This window comes from Notolepis coatsorum, assembly GCF_963971535.1.
Source record: "Notolepis coatsorum genome assembly, chromosome: 17".
NCBI lineage: Eukaryota > Metazoa > Chordata > Actinopteri > Aulopiformes > Paralepididae > Notolepis > Notolepis coatsorum.
The window spans coordinates 8,141,544-8,165,720 of NC_140181.1; positions in this window are offsets into that span (position 1 = coordinate 8,141,544).

Consider the following 24,177-nt stretch of genomic DNA (forward strand, 5'->3'; position numbering starts at 1 on the left):
TTTGCACAAGGTCCTTGAAGTGCTTAAAGTGCTTGATACAAAAAAAAGTCAAGGCCTGGAATTCCTTGAACAGCCCATTTTTAACGAGGTGCTTAAAAAGTCCTTGAAATTCAAATCAACCATTCGCATTGAACGTTTTGTTCATCCATGATAAAAATGTTCAAGACATTTTATTTACCGACCTGTAGGAGTCGCTGTCCACAACGTCCCATCCCCACCCACCAGCTTCCCACCCCCTAATAGCGATATGGCCTCTAAATGATATTGCGATATTCTTTTGGCCATATCACGATACACAATATATATATCGCGATATTTTGACATTTCCTCTAAAGCACTTAAAAATGCTTGATTTAACCCTTTGATGCATACAGTCACGCCAATATGATGATTATAATAAGTCCCTGCAACATATGTTTGCATTATTAAACCATGAAGATGCTTTAAAAAATAATTAAATGTAAATGTACTAAGAGTAGTCTACTGACACACTAATAAAAAAAATTATTTACATCTAAGACAATTTATATAAAAACTATTGGGTGCCTAAGACTTTTGCACAGTACTGTGTTTTCTATCCACTTTAGCCAAACACACACACATATATATATATGTATATATATACACACCCTACTGTGAGAAAATAATAATCACACACAAAGCCTTACAAAGGGATAATGGCTTATAGCAGACTTAATGATTTTAGAATATTTCAGATAATGAAATGAAATGTTTATATCATCAACTATCCAGTTAGTATCTATACTGTAACGTTTGGCCACTTTAAATCATTGAATAGAGAGAGAGAGACGTTTGCGTTTTGAGCGTATAAGCTGCCGTAGGCAGTGTCGTGGAGTCCGCTTTGAGCTAACGCTAGCAGCTAAGAGCTAATGCTAGTTAGCTTAGCCTATTATGGTTTAACTTAGCAGCTAACGTTAGCCCATTGCATGTCATTTAAGGTCCGCGCTGGTCTGTGTCTATAATGAAATGAGAGGACAGCTCTGCACTAAAGCAAGTCTCATATCAGCCGTGACGTGACAACATATACTCGATGTTCACGATATAGTAATTTACTACATCTCACGTAGAACAAGCCGCGATACATCGAGTATACTCCATATATCGCCCAGCCCTAGTATGAACGACCAGCCAAGCTGGTAGCAACGCCGAGAGCTGGGCTCGAACACAGCATCTCCGGCGTTGGTGGCGAGCGCCTTGCCCACTGCGCCACCTAGCCGCCCTTGAATTGATTTAACCCTTCTGCCTTGTTAGGTAACTGACAGAGTTGGCACATCAGTGCATGAAAAGATTGCATCACGTTCAAGGTCAAACGTCATTTGTAATATTTCGTTCCAATAATTTTTTTATGAATACCACTATGAACCTAACTCAACATATCTATCAAAAGATTCCAAATATTTCAGAATTGTAACCCCTTATATTCCCGTTTGTGTTAGGGATAGGGTAACCCTAACCTTAACCCTAACCCCTAATGCATGAAATAAACCACTGGGGTCGTTTTGTCCTCTAATATTGGTAACTTTTTTTTGTAGAAGTTTTCAAAATATAATCTTCTCAAATTCTGTAAATATATACAAAATAAGCAAACGGACCCAATTTCATGACATAATCATCAACACAGCCACCGTTGTACACACACACACACACACACACACAACAAAAAGGCTAAATACAGGAAATAGTTGCTAAGGAGGCACAAGGGTTAAAGCTATCCGGCTGCAAGCTAGCCTAGCTTAGCACAAATGAATAGAAGCAGATACTGACCATTAGCCTAGCATAAAACTCAGTGAGAGGTGTTTTGGCCAACAGCTGGGCTAGTTGGTCCGTATCCGCTTCCATTCATTTGTGCTAAGCTAGGCTAGCTTGCAGACAGATAGCTTTCTACCGAACGCACAGAGAGGAAATGTATATCTATCTTCTTGTCTGACTCTGGAGAAGACGGTAAGTGCATTTCCTATGATGTTGGCCTGTTCTTTTAATATGCATGACATGTAGCCTATTAACCATTCAAAGGGCATTTCCTGTTTCATGTCTACTAAAATGGTAAATGGCTGCATTTATATAACAGCTTTTATCCAAAGCGCGTTACGATTTGTTCCTCACATTTTACCCACATTTTACCCATTCACTCACACATTCACACACCGATGGCGGAGGCAACCATGCAAGGTGCCAACCTGCTCATCGGGTTAGGGGTTAAGTGTCTTGCTCAAGGACACTTCGACACACTGCCCGGGAGGTGCAGGAATCGAACCGTGAACCTCCGGATCTACCTCCTGACCCACTGTCGCTCACTCACCTGGCTTCTGTGTGTGTGTTTGTTTGTTTGTGTGCATCCAGGACGTGGACCTGAGGGAAGACGGTGGACCAAGACCACCTGACCACCAGGGGGCCTACAGCCACGACTTCCAGGATCTCTTTTTTTTTCTCCCATCCCAATTTCGCTGTTTCCAATTCTCCCCTCCCCTGTCTTGAACGTTGCTCGCATATGCCCCCCACAGGTCGGTCGTAGGGAGGATAGAAGCCTTGCATCACGTGTCCCCTCCGGTACACGAGGAGGCAGCCTGTCACATCTTTTCACCTGCCAGCGCGGACTCATTGGCGAGGTGTAACGTGTGGGAGGCTCACACTACCCCCGCCATTTCCTGTCTCTGCTGTGCAGGCGTCCCCCAACCGACCTGTAGGAGTCGCTGTCCACAACGTCCAGATTACCACCCATCGACTTCCACCCGCTGACTCTGCCAATTGAGCCAGTCATTGAGGTATGATGTCAGCCATGTCAGCGCAGAGCCAGCCACTCCCATTCCTGCGAGGGCCGCGAGGAGGATCTGATGGTTGACTGTGTCGAAGGCTGCAGATAGGTCTAGGAGAATCAGGACAGAGGAGAGGCCTTTCACTCTCGCCACAAACAAAATGGCTATACAGTTGGAATTTATTATTATTCCTATCACTCTGTGGTGTCTAGAATGTGTCCGCATTCGGTTAAAACAACATTATTTTCATCTCTCTAGTCGGTTAAGGTTAGGATTAGAGTTTGGTTTCTAAACAACTTGTCTTTTCCACCCCTCCGCCTCCTTTTCCACCTTTCCTCCCCCCCGCCCCTCCCCATCCTTCTCCGCCCCCCCCCCCTTTTTTGCCCCTCCCCCCCCCGCTCCGCCCCCCCCCCCCCCTTTTCTGCCCCTCCTTCTCCGCCCCCCCCCCTTTTCTGCCCCCCCCCCTTTTTCTGCCCCTCCTTCCCCCCCCCCTTTTCTGCCCCTCCTCCCCCCCCCCCCCGCTCCGCCTCTCCCCCTCCCCGCAGACCCTGATGACGGACGAGGTGCTCTTGATGGAGATCCAGAGGCGGCTGCAGCTGCTGCAGGTGGTGAACGAGGAGCTGCTGATGGTGTACAGCAGCGTCGGAGGCCCCATCCAGGGGCTGCCCTGCCTGGCCGCGCGCCTCAAGAGGATGACCGGCGCGCTGCTGGAGGGGATGCACAGCCCGTCAGCTCAAACCCTTTATTTAACCCCTTCACTACCACACTACAGAAGGTTCACGTGATGGTAAAGGGTTAACCTTTTAAACCGATTTCAATTTTTTTTTTTTTTTTTTTTTTTTTTTTTAATATGTCCTAAATCATTCATTCGAATTAATCGATCAAATCAATTAATGGCCCAGCCCTAACACACTTCAACCCTCCAGACCCTCAGCCCCCGTAGTGTGAAACCTGTGGCTGTTTGAGAGTGGAGACCATGTTGTGAACAGACTGACCGACCGGCCCTATAGAGCTGCTGGTCACAGCTAAAATAATAAACCAGATGAAACGGAAGATAAAAAATTAAGCGAGAATAATTAGTTAAAACGATTAACGTGCTGAAATAGAACGGTTTGTGGTCACAGTTCTTAACTGTCCGACAGTTATCTTGGGTAGCATTTTTACGCACGTGAATAGAAGGCTACAGGTTGGTTGGCGGGTTAAGAACGGAAGACCTCCACCTCTCACACACCCTGTATCTCACCTGCAACTAAAAGATCTGGAAAACCGCTTCATCAGGTTAATATCTGAAACTGATGAAGGTCCTTGTACCCAACTGTGTTTGAGGACACGGATTACAATATCCACTCAAAGAGAGTGCAGTGCTGGTTTTTAAAGCTGTACTATGTTGTCGAGGGAAGGAAATCCTGAAGAGTGTAGAAGAAAAAAGTATAGTAGATTTTCACAACTGAATAAACTAGCTGCCCTGAGATGAAAATATTCATCTCAAGTTTGATTGTTTGCTTACAGTTTCCCGTATTGTTTACATGTGCTGGGCCTACAACTTTAGTTTCTAATACATATATTTACTATACAAAGAGGTATCTTCTAGGCTTACATGTGTAGTTCACACTGTCTCAAAAAGATGTATCTTTTGATTCCCAATGACCTAAGATGATGATTCTAATACTGAGAATGTCCAAATGATTGTTCTATGAATATTCTTTTTTTAATCTTTTAAATTACAGAGGAGCTTTGAGACACACTTAGGCTCATGCATACCCTGTTGTATATGTGCATGCTTCCTCATACGCTAAATGTACACATTCAACAATCGGAACACACCAACACACACAACCTCGTCTTGAAACCAAGAACTCTCCTCTCAATCTGCAGGGACTTAACCTAGACGAGGCACTAGATGGCGCCAATACCCAGATCTGCTGTGAGCTCAACAAGTCTCTTACCGAGAGGAACTACCCAGCGCTGAGCCCAGCACTGCAGGCCACTCTGAAAGGCCTGGTCTGTGACATCACCAGGAAGGACAACCCCATCCGCACTCTCGTGGGTAAGACACTCGACCTGTCCCTGACACACACGCTCGGGCCCAATCCAGTTTGTTTTTGGAATAAGGCTACGGGTATTATGTCTTAACTCATTCTGCGCCAATGACGAAAAAAGTAGGGTTATCTCGCCGGTGGTTGAGCGCCAATCACGAGAAAAGTCGTTAGCAGATAGGGGCCGCACCCCGGGGACCAATCCAAGTGCTCCTGTCCATCTTCGTCAGGGAAGCGATCTGTTGTGCATGTTTTTCCATTGGGTTTATCTTATCGGGAGGGGAAACCCTTGCGAGCACAGAGGGGGAGAACATGCAAACTCCACACAGAAGGCCCGGGAGATACCCCACCTGGGTACCTGGCAACACAGCAACCTGGTCCCCAAGCGGGAATCGAACCCTGGACCTTCTAGCTGTGAGGCGACAGTGTTAACCACTACACCACCGTGCCACCTGCCATTCAGCCACTACATGTGGCACTAGCATGTTGTGTATCTAATCGGGTGTATTCTACATGGGAACTAGGGAGTGGATACATGCACGCAACATGTAAACAACAACATTTATTTTGGGGGGGCGGCGGGCGCAATACTTTTACTTTTACTCCACACCTTTCTAAAATCTCTGTGGATGTGTGTGTATATATATATATATATATATATAGCACCTTTAAGCCTACTTTACAAAAACACAAGAGCTGGAGAAATGTAAGCACTGGTATGTGTGTGTGTTCGTGTTCGTGCGCGCTTTGAGTCCCAAACTACTAAACCTGTCTTCACACAAACAAACCGAGTTGGGAGAAAAACCAACACTGATTCAACTACGAAGGTGTTCTACCAGGACGGAACTGATTGATTGAACATTTTATTAACACATTGCACAATGGGTACAATACAGTATGGCTCAATACACATTGGAAACACAGTTTCGAATTGCGGCCTCCCGTAGGTGCTTTTTTTTTTTAGCGCGGTTTTGAAGGAGGGTAGGGATTCACACTATTTTACGGCTGTGGGTAGGGCGTTCCACATCGTTGTGGCATAATTGCGAAACGTGTTTAGTCCCTTGTTTGAGCCGAATCTGGGTTGGGACATGATTTGTGGAACTATCCTGACCTCCTCTTCTGTCTGGTTTCTCCCCCCCAGAGGAGCGCGTCCAGCAGTACTTCATGGCCCTCCTCTCCGCACAGAACCACCTGACCGTCCTTCCCCAGGTCCCCGCCGGCCTGAGCGCCATCAAGCCCGAGCTGACCGCTCTGGCCACCGTCTTCACCGGCCTGGTCAACCACAACAAGCGGGTCTACGGACCCTTCTACTCGGGGGTCCTCCGGCCAGTCGTGTTCAGCGAGGAGGCGGCCCCCCCGCCGGCCTCCTCTCAGGACCCCCCCCCACTGAGGACCCCGTGACCTCCACCTGAAAACCCAAATGTCAGCCCTCAGCCAGTTTCTGAAGCCTCGAAGTTTGACAACCGTTACATATATATAATTTCCTCAAAATGCCATCCCACAACTGGTTTATAAAATCGTCAGAAAATGTGTCCAAAATGTCTTCTGGACCTGATGATGCCAGAAGGAACACATTTATATATATACTATACACAGACTTGGCTGACAGGAGGAGCATGTTCAGTGCTAGGCTCACACTACCCAAATGCAGCACTGAACGGCACAGGAAGTCCTTCATTCCAACAGCCATCAGACTATACAATGCATCACTGTGCCTCAGCACTTTGAGCTACATGACATGTATGAAAGGTGCTTTATAAATACTTACTTACTTACTGTGCCTCACTGCATCACTGAGCACAGAGCGGCAGGAGGACGCGACTAGCGGCCTCCAGGCTCCACAACAGGGGGCAGCGACGACTGCCAGACATTGATCTAAGTCTTATTGGAACCCAAGGAGGACAATACACTACCTAAAGCATACTGCACCTAGTTACACTGAATACTGGAATATATATTTCATATTTCATTTAGTTAGATTTAGATTTAAATTATAATTATAATTATATTGACCAAATTGTTTACCCCATGCTGAGTATGCTCAGTATATTCTTACTGTATTTATTTCTGTATATATTATTTCATTTCATTTTATCCTATTTTATTTTACTCTACTCTTATCCTAGGCAACTTGATTTGATTTGTGTTATTATTCTAATTTGTGACCTGTCCTGTCTAAATGTTTAAATGTTGAGCGATTTGCAGTGTCTAATTTCCCACGGGATAATAAAGTAATTCTATTCTATTCATATTGTTTGCTGAAAGTTTACTTGAATATGTGTGAAATTGTTCATTCTTCCGCTCCCTGTAATAAAATGTATTGTCAAAACAAGCAATATGTCTCACTTTTACTGAGTAGAATGTTTTCTTATCAAATCGTCATACATCTGTCTTATTGATTGGCTAATAAAGGTGCACTATGTAGTTTAGTGAGTCAGAGAAGGTATGTTTTCATAACTGAATAAACCAACTGTTCTCAGAGGAAAATTGGATCCTCAGTTTGAACTGAAAAGTTACTATTTCATTTACAAAGGCAGGGCCTGCTATTTTGTTAAATATATTCTAGGCTTAGATTTGGTTCACAATGCCTAAATAATATTTTGTTTTAATTTATATATGAATACAATTAAAAGAAAGATATAATAACTAAGGATCACAGTCAATGTCCTCCGAAACAGCATAGTACAAATTTTAAAAATATAATTTGAAGAATTCTAAAATAAAATGTATTTATTTTACATTATTAATGTCCCCCTGACCTTGGCTGGTTGGTAACTGAGCTTGTCCCAGATACTGTCGTGGCCAGATTCGACGCAGGGAGGAATGTGGTGGACCACTCTACACCGGCCGTCTTTCTTAGACCTTTTTAGAATTTTTTATTATTATTATAATTGTATTATTCTCACAAATTGAAATCCCCAAACCTAGGATTAGATTAAACTATATTTTATCAGATATTTAGATACTTGACCAACATGGTGAGTGTGCCCTCTGCTGGTTAAACGGAGAACTTGTAAAAAGTTACAAGCTACACTAACAGTAACAACCACCAAGATAACATCGTCAACGCGACTTAGATTATATTTAGACATTTTCTACGAAAGGCAAGTTTAATATTTGTGCTGCTACTGCTACAACACAATTGAATAGAGTTGAACTGGAAACCGTTTCAGGAGACCAGATCATTTAGCATTTAAAAGCATAATAATTTAGCAACTAACTTTAGCAGCTTTTTGTGTGCGTGTGTGTGATTGCAGACTGAGCTCTTTAGGCCTGTCCTACATGGCTACTTCGCCAGCTGATTTAATTTTATTCATACAATGACAGAACAACGTTAACCATAATCTCAAGACGGATATTCCTGTCTCTTCGCACAGTATATTGCTCATAATGTGCTCCTTGTCATACAGTGGAGTTACAGCCTGCAGGTAAAAGGTAACGTTATGCTGATGAGGGTGGGGGGGGGGGGGGGGGGGCACATTATCACGGCTGGCTGAGGCTCAGAGGATAATAGAATAGAGTCAGAAGCAGCTCCCGGCCCCGTGCAGCCTCCTGTGTCCCCCGTGCAGCCAGGACACCCAGCCTCCTGTGTCCCCCGTGCAGCCAGGACACTCAGCCTCCTGTGTCCCCCGTGCAGCCAGGACACCCAGCCTCCTGTGTCCCCCGTGCAGCCAGGACACCCAGCCTCCTGTGTCCCCCGTGCAGCCAGGACACCCAGCCTCCTGTGTCCCCCGTGCAGCCAGGACACCCAGCCTCCTGTGTCCCCCGTGCAGCCAGGACACTCAGCCTCCTGTGTCCCCCGTGCAGCCAGGACACCCAGCCTCCTGTGTCCCCCGTGCAGCCAGGACACCCAGCCTCCTGTGTCCCCCGTGCAGCCAGGACACTCAGCCTCCTGTGTCCCCCGTGCAGCCAGGACACCCAGCCTCCTGTGTCCCCCGTGCAGCCAGGACACCCAGCCTCCTGTGTCCCCCGTGCAGCCAGGACACTCAGCCTCCTGTGTCCCCCGTGCAGCCAGGACACCCAGCCTCCTGTGTCCCCCGTGCAGCCAGGACACTCAGCCTCCTGTGTCCCCCGTGCAGCCAGGACACCCAGCCTCCTGTGTCCCCCGGCCCCGTGCAGCCAGACCGGCCCCTGCAGCACCAAGGAGACCATAGGTGGGTGGTTTGAATGAATGGATGATTGAACATGTTATTAACAGATTGCAGAATGGGTACAGTACAGTACAGCTCAATACACACAATTGTTAAGGGGATGCAGACCAGAGAAACACGTTCGTCTTGTTTACATCAGGGTCCCCCATTTTCAATTCATCATGAATTGCCTTGTTCCTTTGGCCATTATGTTGTGTTAGACTTACTTAGAGCAAGGGTTCTCAAACCTTTTCAACACAAAATTAAAAGATAATAGTCTCACCCCTGAGACCTGAAGATATTTCTACTCGTGTAATTTGGGTAATTTGAGAAGTAGAACAATGACCCATTTATATAGTTTTTTTTTTGTTACGAAGAGTCCTTCACTCATCAGATCAACACATACCATTCAAGTCTTTAAATGTCTCGCCACTTGGCCTCTCAATCTCCTCTCAAAGGAGTTTACATTTCCTAGTTAAAGTTTAAACCCACCCTAAGTTAAAGCAAAATTCACATTATGTTATTCCTCTGGAACAGTTCAGTCAATATTTGTGAATGTGTAACGTGAACTCAAGTTAGTTAGACTCACAAAGCTCAAATCCAAACAGCCAGGCCCAAGACTCTAATCTGGCATGTCGTTAAAACATCTGCTTTTGCCTAAGAGGCTCACTTTGGGGAACCATAAAATGTTTAGCTTTCAGATTTTATTTATAGTAGTAATACCAATATTGTATTTGTTATTATTATTGATTTGTCATGTTAGGGTGTATCTCTTTAACTGAAGAAAAATGCAGATGGAGCTCGATTTCAGGAGTTAGCTTACCAGAGACAACATGGTGAGTGTGCCCTCTGCTGGTCAAACGGAGAACTTGTAAAAAGTGCCAGTCATCTGATTTGTGATTTGCTACTACAGCAGAATAATGTGTCTGAATACGTTTTTCTGCCCCACGATATGTATTGTCACATTTCTGTATCACAATATATAATTTTTGTTTAATATATTGTCCCATCCCAGATATAAATTATATATTCGATTAAATTTTTTATTTTTTTTTATTAAAATGTGTATTTGCCGTTTTTAAACATACAATACATTTACTGACAAAATTATGTATATAAAAAAAAAATAATAATATCAAAAAACAAAGAAATAAAAAAGAGACAAAAATAAATACAAAAAGAGTGACATGGGTTCATCGGTCCCTACATTGTTTATTTACATTTCAATTTCTTTTCTTGCTTCCTTTTCATTCTTCTGTGATGTCGTTTCCTTTCTTCCAATTTTTCCTCTTGTAGCCTCAGCATATGTGTGATTCTCTCCATTTCCTGTATCCCCTCTATTATCTCTATCCATTTTTCCTTTGTCTGTGTTTCTACCCTGTACCACAGTTTAGTCAATACTTTCTTGGCTGCTACTAATAGTATCTTAATCAGATATTTGTCTTCTCCCTGAATTTCTTTCTGTGTCAAGTTCCCTAGGTATAGTACTTGACCTGTCTGGGGTATTTCATATCCTACTATTTCATTTATTATCCCTCCTATCTCCTCCCAATAGTTTTTTTTATTTTCTGATATTCCCAGAATATGTGTGTGTGGTTCGCTACTTCTTGCCCACATTTTCTCCAACATGGCTTTTGTGTTGGCGTGTAATTACCCTGTATTTCTGGTGTTATAAAGATATATGTTTTTCCACCCAAACTCCCTCCATATCCTTGATCCTGTGGTTGATTGTTGTATCTTACATGTGTTATATATACCATTCCTCCTCTGTTATCTCTATTTCTAATTCTTTCTCCCACTTTTCTTTTATATACAATTTCCTTACTGTCCATTATTGCCTGATATAGTGCTGATATAACCCTCACCTTCCTTCCTAATGATCCCATTCTGTTCTTTGTCTCTGTCTTGTTTTATTTCTTTTTTATAGTAATCTCTAATCTGTAAATATCTAAAGTGGTCTCTATTCTCTAGTCCAAATCTTTCTTAAAATTTTTGTAGAGTCTGCATCTCCCCTCCTTCTATCATTTTACATATTACTGTTATCCCCCCCCCCCCGTGTCATGTGTTATCCATCTCAGTATCTTGGATTCTTTTTCTAGCTTGTATTTCTTTACTATTGTGTTCCATATTTTTATAGTGAATTTGGTAATTGGGTCTAGTAGTTGTTCCTGTCTTCTGAACAGCTCCTATTAGTGCCTGCACTTTGAATACCTCTCTTTTGTTTTCTATATCTTTCCATTTGGCTTCATAATTCACATTGCACCAGCATGCTACTGTCCTAAGCTGTGCTGCATAGTAATAGTCTTCTAAACTGGGTACTGCCATTCCTCCTTTCTCCTTTGGTAGTTGTAGAGTCACATATCTGATCCTTGGTCTTTCCCCCCCCAAATTAATCTTGATATCTGTCTATCCCATTCCCTGAATTGTTTTTGTGGTATTAATATAGGTAAAGACAGAAATAGGTATAATAACCTTGGTAATATGTTCATCTTAATGATTTCGATCCTTGAGCTGAAATCTAGGGGCATTACTGTCCATCTTTCTAGGTCTCTTGATTGCATCGTATAGCCCCTCCACCCCTCTTGTAATGTTCACCCCTAGGTACTTGATCCTGTCCATGTCCCATTTAATTGTATTTTTCTTTGATCTCTATCGTTTGAGTGTAGTTCAGTGCTAAAGTCTGTGTCTTCGTCACGTTGAGTCTATACCCTGAGTAATATCCATATTCTGTCAGTAAATCCATCAGTATCGGGAAGCTTGTGTCTGGTTGTCTCATATATACTATCACGTTGTCTGCGAACAGTCCCAATTTATGTTCTGTTCCCCTTATCTCCACCCCTTTGATGTCTTTGGTCTGTCTAATTAGTTGAGCCAGTGGTTCGATGAATACATCGAAGAGCGTCGGCGAAAGACAACACCCCTGTCTGGTAGCTCTCTCTAGTTTAATCCGGTCCGTCAGACTGCCATTTACCTTAATCCTTGCCGTCGGTTCTTGATATAATGCCCCAATTGTTTTCATAGCGTTTTTGTCTAATCCAAATTTCTCCAATACTTTATATAAAAATATCCAGCTCACACTGTCGAATGCTTTTTCTGCATCTAGGGCTAGGGCTGCCGCGGTATTGATTTTTTCCTTAACGCACAAATTAGTGAAGCCATTGAAACCGCAGCGGTAACCGCAATTTCTTTTTTTTAATCTAATGTTAAAATATTATTTTCCTAAATAAACTTTTCGAATGCATTTATTTCTGTGGTAGTCTATTCTTTATAGCCTCTAGTGGGTTTATAATACTGTAGATACTTTCTTGATTAGTGTCATATCAATTCCATTCTGTCAATGTTTTATTAACACTTGCTAACTATCTCCCCCCTTCTAGTTCAGATTAATTGAGTTGAGATTTCTTGCAATATTCTCCTCAGCATCCCTGCCATCTTGTGTGTGAGACATTGATTCTCTGCCATGGTTGGCCCTATTTTAACAAAGAAGTTGCATCATTCCCATTTAATGTCCCATCGTAAGTAAAATAGTGTAACTAGTTAAACTATTTCTAATATATTCCATATTCATTTAATACCGTTTGCTATTCTAATAATTTGGTATAGTATTTCTTGCTTATCCTCATGTTAGTTTATTTTTGTTGACTGGCAAGGGGTTTGATTAAAATGTTTAAAACCAGTTTCACAATAGCCAAACATGGCACATTTTAATGTACATCTTCAGAGTACTCTGTAGTCCTCTGGATCTTAACTGATTGATGAATACAAATGAAATTAAATACTCCCAGGACAAGCAGCACCCTAGCTACCAACCTAAAACCCAGGCCAAGCAACACGCAAAGAGTTAATAAATCTGACATTACAAAAATAAAATCAAAACTGTGTTGTTGCTAATCATTGACCTATACTAGCCTGTAATAATTAGAAATGATCCCTTAGAAATATCCACTTTGCATTTGATATTGAACATTTTTACATTTGTTTTTTTAACAATAATTTGTGATGCCATCACAAACACCGGCATTAAAGGGTTAAAATTCTAAAATGAAGGTGGTAGTTATGATTAACTAAAAGTAATGATCAACATTATTTTTATGGCATTTTTGAAGAGGACCATTTAGTCCCCTAATGGTAAGAGTAGTTCAGACAAGGTGAAGGAATGCACAGTAAAATCAGAGCCAGGTGGCAGTACACAGAAATTGGTACATTTCCCCTACAAGTTGAAGAGTCTGAAATGTTGGTCAAGACATTTGGCTACACAAAAACCTGTGGTAAAATCATTAAGTCAAAACCAAGAAGTTGGGTAAAAGTTCAATTTTATTTTCGTTGACACCACACAAGATTGAAATTCACCAAGGCTCATCATCTAGTTATAGCATCTGAAATGAGAAATGCAATGTTTCAGTCAAAACAGCTCAAGGAATCTGCATGCAGAACATTTGAAGCAGTTATTCAAGTGGCAATTCTGAGTAAAACACACCTTCTACCCTTAGTCCCTGCTGGTGGAGTCATATCCATGCCCTGGCTGGTGAGAATCATTGCCAACTCCTTTAGGCCTTCCATAGCTGTGGAATCAAAGAGGGAATGAGACATAACTCTAGCAACTAAGTCATTGTACCATTAGTCTTAGCAGTGACTCTAGACATTCCAGAGTGAAGGCCAAGATAAACTCACCCATCTGCATCCTTGTTACTAGCTGCATCTCCAGTCTTGGTAGATATGGGATAACTGATTAACTGATACGGACCAGCTAGTCCTGTTAGTGATCCGTTTCCATTCATTTGTGCCAAGCTAGCTTCTACAGAACGCTCATCTTGTCCGACAATGGAGAAATCCAAGCACATTTCACATAATGTTAGTATTCCTCCTTTAAATATATATATATATATTTTTTAATCCTCTCTTTCTCCGATTTTTCTCTGTTTTTCTCCCCGTCCCAATTTAGTCGTTGTGCCAATTCCCCCCCTCCCCTACCTGGTCGTTGTGCGCATGTTCCTCCTACTGGTCGGTACAAGGGAACCCTGAAGTCATCCGCATGCTTCCTCCGACACATGCGGCGACAGCCAGTGACTCTTTTTTCACCTGGCAGCGACGACTCTCATTTGTGAAGTGTAACGCGTGGGAGGTCACGCTGCCCCCACCAATTCCTGCCTTTCGCTGAGCAGGCGCCCAGACCTGACCTGTAGGCGTCGCTGTCCACAGCGCCAGATTACCACCCACGACTTCCCTCCCCCTAACCCAGCCAAACAAGTTAGTATGACGATCAGCCTAAGCCGCAAGCAATGCTGACTCCGGGAGTCGAGACCGCAGCCTCTTGCATTGGTGACGAGCGCAATCTCCGCTACGCCACCTGACCGCATTCCTTTAAATATAACTGATCTTGAATGAATGAATGAGTTTATTTCGAACATAAATTGAAAACAAATTAAATAAATAATTTTTTTTAAATAAAACAAGTAATAAACAGATTAAAAGACAAACAACCAAGCAAAACAGTAATGTTCAAAAAGGAGTAGGATGAAGTGTAAACGTATGTATTCCTACCCCCTTCACACTCATATTAACTCATTTCATACAACCCAAATGTCCACACTATGAAAAGAAAATATTATGAAAAGCCGAGCACTAGCCCCTGGACAGAGACGCCATGGCTCAAGCGGTCAACACAATGCCTCCTCATCCATATGCCTCTGAGATATAATCCTTTTATGTTTTTTTAAAGTAATTTATATTTGTGCTTTGTTTTAATTCCACACTCAAACCATTCCACAGATTCACTCCACAAACTGAAATGCACATATACTGTGTGTTATCCCAAATCCCAAATCCCCAAAAGTAGGTCAGATATGGTAGTGAGCAATATAGAATGTACAGTGATTTATGATCCAAGATGTGTTTTGTTTTCCCTAGTACTGCAGTGCAATTTTATGTAGTTTGTGTGATGTTTCCAGCAGATTTTGTGGTTCAGTATCACACCTAGAATTTATTTGTCATACACTTTCAATGTTAACATCTATAATAATTTGTACTTGCGTGTGTATTTTACGATTACCAAATAACATAAGTTTGTTTTTACTAACATTTTATGACAATTTATTTAAATCAAACCCAGAACAAAACACATGGTATAGTCTGCAAAAAAAATTAAAATAAAAATTTGATATACTACATTATGTCCTTGATGTATAAAATAAACAAAGGTCCTAACACTGACCCCTGTGGGACTCCACAGGTGATATCGGCATGTGATGATTTATGGTCACCCATCTGGTAAACAAACGTAGTGCTGAAAATATACACTTTGACTGCTGTTTTGATAGGATTATGGTATTTACTCTTGGCTACATTAATTAATACGGTCTGTATTGGTAGATTTATGATAAAAACAGCAGGGTCCCCTGCTGTTTATCTGTTAGCTCTGAAACCGTACTGACCATCTGTTCAAATGTTGTGTTTATTAATGAAGTCATCTAACGTGAAATAGTTTTTCCAATATTTGAGAACTGGCAAAGTAAGGATTGGTCAAGTGGTGTTTCTCTCCAGCTTTATATAACTGAATAACTTTTGTAATTTTCATTTTCTGAGGAAATGAACCGGTTGTGAAGGATATATTACCTATGTAGGTTAGTGGGTTTATAATGCTGTAGATTACTTTCTTGATTAGTGTCATATCAATTCCATTCTGTCCATTCCATTCTGTTTTATTAACACTTGCTAACCATCCCCCCCCCCCTTCTAGTTCAGATTAATTGAGTTGAAATTTCTTGCAATATTCTCCTCAGCATCCCTGCCATCTTGTGTGTGAGACATTGATTATCTCTGTCATGGTTGGCCCTATTTTAACAAGTTGCATCATTCGCATTTAATGTCCCATCGTGGTCAGTAAAATATTGAGAGTAACTAGTTCAACTAATTCTAATATATTCCATATTCATTTAATACCATTTGCTATTCTCTAATAATTTGGTATAGTATTTCTTGCTTATCCTCATGTTAGTTTTTTTGTTGACTGGCAAGGGGTACCAGTTTCACAATAGCCAAACATGGCACATTGTAATGTACATCTTCAGAGTACTCTGTAGTCCTCTGGATCTTAACTGATTGATGAATACAAATGAAATTAAATACTCCAGGACAAGCAGCACCCTAGCTACCAACCTGAAACCCAGGCCAAGCAACACCCAAAGAGTTATTAAATCTGTGTTGCTAATCATTGACCTATACTAGCCTGTAATAATCCCCCCTAGAAATATCCACTTTGCATTTGATATTGAAAATTTTTACATTTGTTTCTTTAATAATAATTTGTGATGCCATCACAAACACCGGCATTTAAAGGGTTACAATTCTAAAATGAATGTGGTAGTTATGATCGGGTTGAAGTTTAAAATTGGGAAATTAACATTATTTTTATGGCATTTTTGAAGAGGACCATTTAGTCCCCTAATGGTAAGAGTGTAACTAGTTCAGACAAGGTGATTGTGCAGTAAAATCAGAGCCAGGTGGCAGTACACAGAAATTGGTACATTTCCCCTACAAGTTGAAGAGTCTGAAATGTTGGTCAAGACATTTGGCTACACAAAAACCTGTGGTAAAATCATTAAGTCAAAACCAAGAAGTTGGGTAAAAGTTCCATTTTATTTTTGTTGACACCACACAAGATTGAAATTCACCAAGGCTCATCATCTAGTTATAGCATCTGAAATGAGAAATGCAATGTTTCAGTCAAAACAGCTCAAGGAATCTGCATGCAGAACATTTGAAGCAGTTATTCAAGTGGCAATTCTGAGTAAAACACACCTTCTACCCTTAGTCCCTGCTGGTGGAGTCATATCCATGCCCTGGCTGGTGAGAATCATTGCCAACTCCTTTAGGCCTTCCATAGCTGTGGAATCAAAGAGGGAATGAGACATAACTCTAGCAACTAAGTCATTGTACCATTAGTCTTAGCAGTGACTCTAGACATTCCAGAGTGAAGGCCAAGATAAACTCACCCATCTGCATCCTTGTTACTAGCTGCATCTCCAGTCTTGGTAGATATGGGATAACTGATTAACTGATACGGACCAGCTAGTCCTGTTAGTGATCCGTTTCCATTCATTTGTGCCAAGCTAGCTTCTACAGAACGCTCATCTTGTCCGACAATGGAGAAATCCAAGCACATTTCACATAATGTTAGTATTCCTCCTTTAAATATATATATATATATTTTTTAATCCTCTCTTTCTCCGATTTTTCTCTGTTTTTCTCCCCGTCCCAATTTAGTCGTTGTGCCAATTCCCCCCCTCCCCTACCTGGTCGTTGTGCGCATGTTCCTCCTACTGGTCGGTACAAGGGAACCCTGAAGTCATCCGCATGCTTCCTCCGACACATGCGGCGACAGCCAGTGACTCTTTTTTCACCTGGCAGCGACGACTCTCATTTGTGAAGTGTAACGCGTGGGAGGTCACGCTGCCCCCACCAATTCCTGCCTTTCGCTGAGCAGGCGCCCAGACCTGACCTGTAGGCGTCGCTGTCCACAGCGCCAGATTACCACCCACGACTTCCCTCCCCCTAACCCAGCCAAACAAGTTAGTATGACGATCAGCCTAAGCCGCAAGCAATGCTGACTCCGGGAGTCGAGACCGCAGCCTCTTGCATTGGTGACGAGCGCAATCTCCGCTACGCCACCTGACCGCATTCCTTTAAATATAACTGATCTTGAATGAATGAATGAGTTTATTTCGAACATAAATTGAAAACAAATTAAATAAATAATTTTTTTTAAATAAAACAAGTAATAAACAGATTAAAAGACAAACAACCAAGCAAAACAGTAATGTTCAAAAAGGAGTAGGATGAAGTGTAAACGTATGTATTCCTACCCCCTTCACACTCATATTAACTCATTTCATACAACCCAAATGTCCACACTATGAAAAGAAAATATTATGAAAAGCCGAGCACTAGCCCCTGGACAGAGACGCCATGGCTCAAGCGGTCAACACAATGCCTCCTCATCCATATGCCTCTGAGATATAATCCTTTTATGTTTTTTTAAAGTAATTTATATTTGTGCTTTGTTTTAATTCCACACTCAAACCATTCCACAGATTCACTCCACAAACTGAAATGCACATATACTGTGTGTTATCCCAAATCCCAAATCCCCAAAAGTAGGTCAGATATGGTAGTGAGCAATATAGAATGTACAGTGATTTATGATCCAAGATGTGTTTTGTTTTCCCTAGTACTGCAGTGCAATTTTATGTAGTTTGTGTGATGTTTCCAGCAGATTTTGTGGTTCAGTATCACACCTAGAATTTATTTGTCATACACTTTCAATGTTAACATCTATAATAATTTGTACTTGCGTGTGTATTTTACGATTACCAAATAACATAAGTTTGTTTTTACTAACATTTTATGACAATTTATTTAAATCAAACCCAGAACAAAACACATGGTATAGTCTGCAAAAGAAATTAAAATAAAAATTTGATATACTACATTATGTCCTTGATGTATAAAATAAACAAAGGTCCTAACACTGACCCCTGTGGGACTCCACAGGTGATATCGGCATGTGATGATTTATGGTCACCCATCTGGTAAACAAACGTAGTGCTGAAAATATACACTTTGACTGCTGTTTTGATAGGATTATGGTATTTACTCTTGGCTACATTAATTAATACGGTCTGTATTGGTAGATTTATGATAAAAACAGCAGGGTCCCCTGCTGTTTATCTGTTAGCTCTGAAACCGTACTGACCATCTGTTCAAATGTTGTGTTTATTAATGAAGTCATCTAACGTGAAATAGTTTTTCCAATATTTGAGAACTGGCAAAGTAAGGATTGGTCAAGTGGTGTTTCTCTCCAGCTTTATATAACTGAATAACTTTTGTAATTTTCATTTTCTGAGGAAATGAACCGGTTGTGAAGGATATATTACCTATGTAGGTTAGTGGGTTTATAATGCTGTAGATTACTTTCTTGATTAGTGTCATATCAATTCCATTCTGTCCATTCCATTCTGTTTTATTAACACTTGCTAACCATCCCCCCCCCCCTTCTAGTTCAGATTAATTGAGTTGAAATTTCTTGCAATATTCTCCTCAGCATCCCTGCCATCTTGTGTGTGAGACATTGATTATCTCTGTCATGGTTGGCCCTATTTTAACAAGTTGCATCATTCGCATTTAATGTCCCATCGTGGTCAGTAAAATATTGAGAGTAACTAGTTCAACTAATTCTAATATATTCCATATTCATTTAATACCATTTGCTATTCTCTAATAATTTGGTATAGTATTTCTTGCTTATCCTCATGTTAGTTTTTTTGTTGACTGGCAAGGGGTACCAGTTTCACAATAGCCAAACATGGCACATTGTAATGTACATCTTCAGAGTACTCTGTAGTCCTCTGGATCTTAACTGATTGATGAATACAAATGAAATTAAATACTCCAGGACAAGCAGCACCCTAGCTACCAACCTGAAACCCAGGCCAAGCAACACCCAAAGAGTTATTAAATCTGTGTTGCTAATCATTGACCTATACTAGCCTGTAATAATCCCCCCTAGAAATATCCACTTTGCATTTGATATTGAAAATTTTTACATTTGTTTCTTTAATAATAATTTGTGATGCCATCACAAACACCGGCATTTAAAGGGTTACAATTCTAAAATGAATGTGGTAGTTATGATCGGGTTGAAGTTTAAAATTGGGAAATTAACATTATTTTTATGGCATTTTTGAAGAGGACCATTTAGTCCCCTAATGGTAAGAGTGTAACTAGTTCAGACAAGGTGATTGTGCAGTAAAATCAGAGCCAGGTGGCAGTACACAGAAATTGGTACATTTCCCCTACAAGTTGAAGAGTCTGAAATGTTGGTCAAGACATTTGGCTACACAAAAACCTGTGGTAAAATCATTAAGTCAAAACCAAGAAGTTGGGTAAAAGTTCCATTTTATTTTTGTTGACACCACACAAGATTGAAATTCACCAAGGCTCATCATCTAGTTATAGCATCTGAAATGAGAAATGCAATGTTTCAGTCAAAACAGCTCAAGGAATCTGCATGCAGAACATTTGAAGCAGTTATTCAAGTGGCAATTCTGAGTAAAACACACCTTCTACCCTTAGTCCCTGCTGGTGGAGTCATATCCATGCCCTGGCTGGTGAGAATCATTGCCAACTCCTTTAGGCCTTCCATAGCTGTGGAATCAAAGAGGGAATGAGACATAACTCTAGCAACTAAGTCATTGTACCATTAGTCTTAGCAGTGACTCTAGACATTCCAGAGTGAAGGCCAAGATAAACTCACCCATCTGCATCCTTGTTACTAGCTGCATCTCCAGTCTTGGTAGATATGGGATAACTGATTAACTGATACGGACCAGCTAGTCCTGTTAGTGATCCGTTTCCATTCATTTGTGCCAAGCTAGCTTCTACAGAACGCTCATCTTGTCCGACAATGGAGAAATCCAAGCACATTTCACATAATGTTAGTATTCCTCCTTTAAATATATATATATATATTTTTTAATCCTCTCTTTCTCCGATTTTTCTCTGTTTTTCTCCCCGTCCCAATTTAGTCGTTGTGCCAATTCCCCCCCTCCCCTACCTGGTCGTTGTGCGCATGTTCCTCCTACTGGTCGGTACAAGGGAACCCTGAAGTCATCCGCATGCTTCCTCCGACACATGCGGCGACAGCCAGTGACTCTTTTTTCACCTGGCAGCGACGACTCTCATTTGTGAAGTGTAACGCGTGGGAGGTCACGCTGCCCCCACCAATTCCTGCCTTTCGCTGAGCAGGCGCCCAGACCTGACCTGTAGGCGTCGCTGTCCACAGCGCCAGATTACCACCCACGACTTCCCTCCCCCTAACCCAGCCAAACAAGTTAGTATGACGATCAGCCTAAGCCGCAAGCAATGCTGACTCCGGGAGTCGAGACCGCAGCCTCTTGCATTGGTGACGAGCGCAATCTCCGCTACGCCACCTGACCGCATTCCTTTAAATATAACTGATCTTGAATGAATGAATGAGTTTATTTCGAACATAAATTGAAAACAAATTAAATAAATATTTTTTTTTAAATAAAACAAGTAATAAACAGATTAAAAGACAAACAACCAAGCAAAACAGTAATGTTCAAAAAGGAGTAGGATGAAGTGTAAACGTATGTATTCCTACCCCCTTCACACTCATATTAACTCATTTCATACAACCCAAATGTCCACACTATGAAAAGAAAATATTATGAAAAGCCGAGCACTAGCCCCTGGACAGAGACGCCATGGCTCAAGCGGTCAACACAATGCCTCCTCATCCATATGCCTCTGAGATATAATCCTTTTATGTTTTTTTAAAGTAATTTATATTTGTGCTTTGTTTTAATTCCACACTCAAACCATTCCACAGATTCACTCCACAAACTGAAATGCACATATACTGTGTGTTATCCCAAATCCCAAATCCCCAAAAGTAGGTCAGATATGGTAGTGAGCAATATAGAATGTACAGTGATTTATGATCCAAGATGTGTTTTGTTTTCCCTAGTACTGCAGTGCAATTTTATGTAGTTTGTGTGATGTTTCCAGCAGATTTTGTGGTTCAGTATCACACCTAGAATTTATTTGTCATACACTTTCAATGTTAACATCTATAATAATTTGTACTTGCGTGTGTATTTTACGATTACCAAATAACATAAGTTTGTTTTTACTAACATTTTATGACAATTTATTTAAATCAAACCCAGAACAAAACACATGGTATAGTCTGCAAAAAAAATTAAAATAAAAATTTGATATACTACATTATGTCCTTGATGTATAAAATAAACAAAGGTCCTAACACTGACCCCTGTGGGACTCCACAGGTGATATCGGCATGTGATGATTTATGGTCACCCATCTGGTAAACAAACGTAGTGCTGAAAATATACACTTTGACTGCTGTTTTGATAGGATTATGGTATTTACTCTTGGCTACATTAATTAATACGGTCTGTATTGGTAGATTTATGATAAAAACAGCAGGGTCCCCTGCTGTTTATCTGTTAGCTCTGAAACCGTACTGACCATCTGTTCAAATGTTGTGTTTATTAATGAAGTCATCTAACGTGAAATAGTTTTTCCAATATTTGAGAACTGGCAAAGTAAGGATTGGTCAAGTGGTGTTTCTCTCCAGCTTTATATAACTGAATAACTTTTGTAATTTTCATTTTCTGAGGAAATGAACCGGTTGTGAAGGATATATTACCTATGTAGGTTAGTGGGTTTATAATGCTGTAGATTACTTTCTTGATTAGTGTCATATCAATTCCATTCTGTCCATTCCATTCTGTTTTATTAACACTTGCTAACCACCCCCCCCCCCTTCTAGTTCAGATTAATTGAGTTGAAATTTCTTGCAATATTCTCCTCAGCATCCCTGCCATCTTGTGTGTGAGACATTGATTATCTCTGTCATGGTTGGCCCTATTTTAACAAGTTGCATCATTCGCATTTAATGTCCCATCGTAGTCAGTAAAATATTGAGAGTAACTAGTTCAACTAATTCTAATATATTCCATATTCATTTAATACCATTTGCTATTCTCTAATAATTTGGTATAGTATTTCTTGCTTATCCTCATGTTAGTTTTTTTGTTGACTGGCAAGGGGTACCAGTTTCACAATAGCCAAACATGGCACATTGTAATGTACATCTTCAGAGTACTCTGTAGTCCTCTGGATCTTAACTGATTGATGAATACAAATGAAATTAAATACTCCAGGACAAGCAGCACCCTAGCTACCAACCTGAAACCCAGGCCAAGCAACACCCAAAGAGTTATTAAATCTGTGTTGCTAATCATTGACCTATACTAGCCTGTAATAATCCCCCCTAGAAATATCCACTTTGCATTTGATATTGAAAATTTTTACATTTGTTTCTTTAATAATAATTTGTGATGCCATCACAAACACCGGCATTTAAAGGGTTACAATTCTAAAATGAATGTGGTAGTTATGATCGGGTTGAAGTTTAAAATTGGGAAATTAACATTATTTTTATGGCATTTTTGAAGAGGACCATTTAGTCCCCTAATGGTAAGAGTGTAACTAGTTCAGACAAGGTGATTGTGCAGTAAAATCAGAGCCAGGTGGCAGTACACAGAAATTGGTACATTTCCCCTACAAGTTGAAGAGTCTGAAATGTTGGTCAAGACATTTGGCTACACAAAAACCTGTGGTAAAATCATTAAGTCAAAACCAAGAAGTTGGGTAAAAGTTCCATTTTATTTTTGTTGACACCACACAAGATTGAAATTCACCAAGGCTCATCATCTAGTTATAGCATCTGAAATGAGAAATGCAATGTTTCAGTCAAAACAGCTCAAGGAATCTGCATGCAGAACATTTGAAGCAGTTATTCAAGTGGCAATTCTGAGTAAAACACACCTTCTACCCTTAGTCCCTGCTGGTGGAGTCATATCCATGCCCTGGCTGGTGAGAATCATTGCCAACTCCTTTAGGCCTTCCATAGCTGTGGAATCAAAGAGGGAATGAGACATAACTCTAGCAACTAAGTCATTGTACCATTAGTCTTAGCAGTGACTCTAGACATTCCAGAGTGAAGGCCAAGATAAACTCACCCATCTGCATCCTTGTTACTAGCTGCATCTCCAGTCTTGGTAGATATGGGATAAGAACCATAGACGCTGGAGGAACCTGGATGCTGGTAGCTAGACTCCTTAGCCTGAAAGCTCTGTTGCTGCGTGCCCAGGTAGCTTGGGTGTTGCTTGGCCTGGGAGCTGGGCTGGTAGCTTGGCTGCTGCTTGACCTGGGAGCCATGTTCAAGTCAAGTCAAGTCAAGAGTTTTAATTGTCACGGCATACAGGTATACAATGAAATGCGGCTGGTCTTGCCCGCGACGATGTGCAATACAGTGGTACAACATATAATAGAATCCAATAAAAATACAGTGGTACAACATATTAATAGAATCCAGTAAAAAAACAACAGTGCAATAACAGGTACATGGTGTGCCATCTCGGTATCTGTACATAGTATTTACAGAGCATATAGGACATGCTAGGTAGCTTTAGTAGTGCAATACACTGTTCCTGATGTTATACTAATTTAAAGTGGCCTTTCCTCTGGCCATAAGTGTGCGTATGTGCGGCATGAGTGTTAAAGTGGCTGCTAGTGTGTGAGCGTGCTCAGCGTGCGTGTCGTGTATGTGCTTGTGTGTGCTTGTGT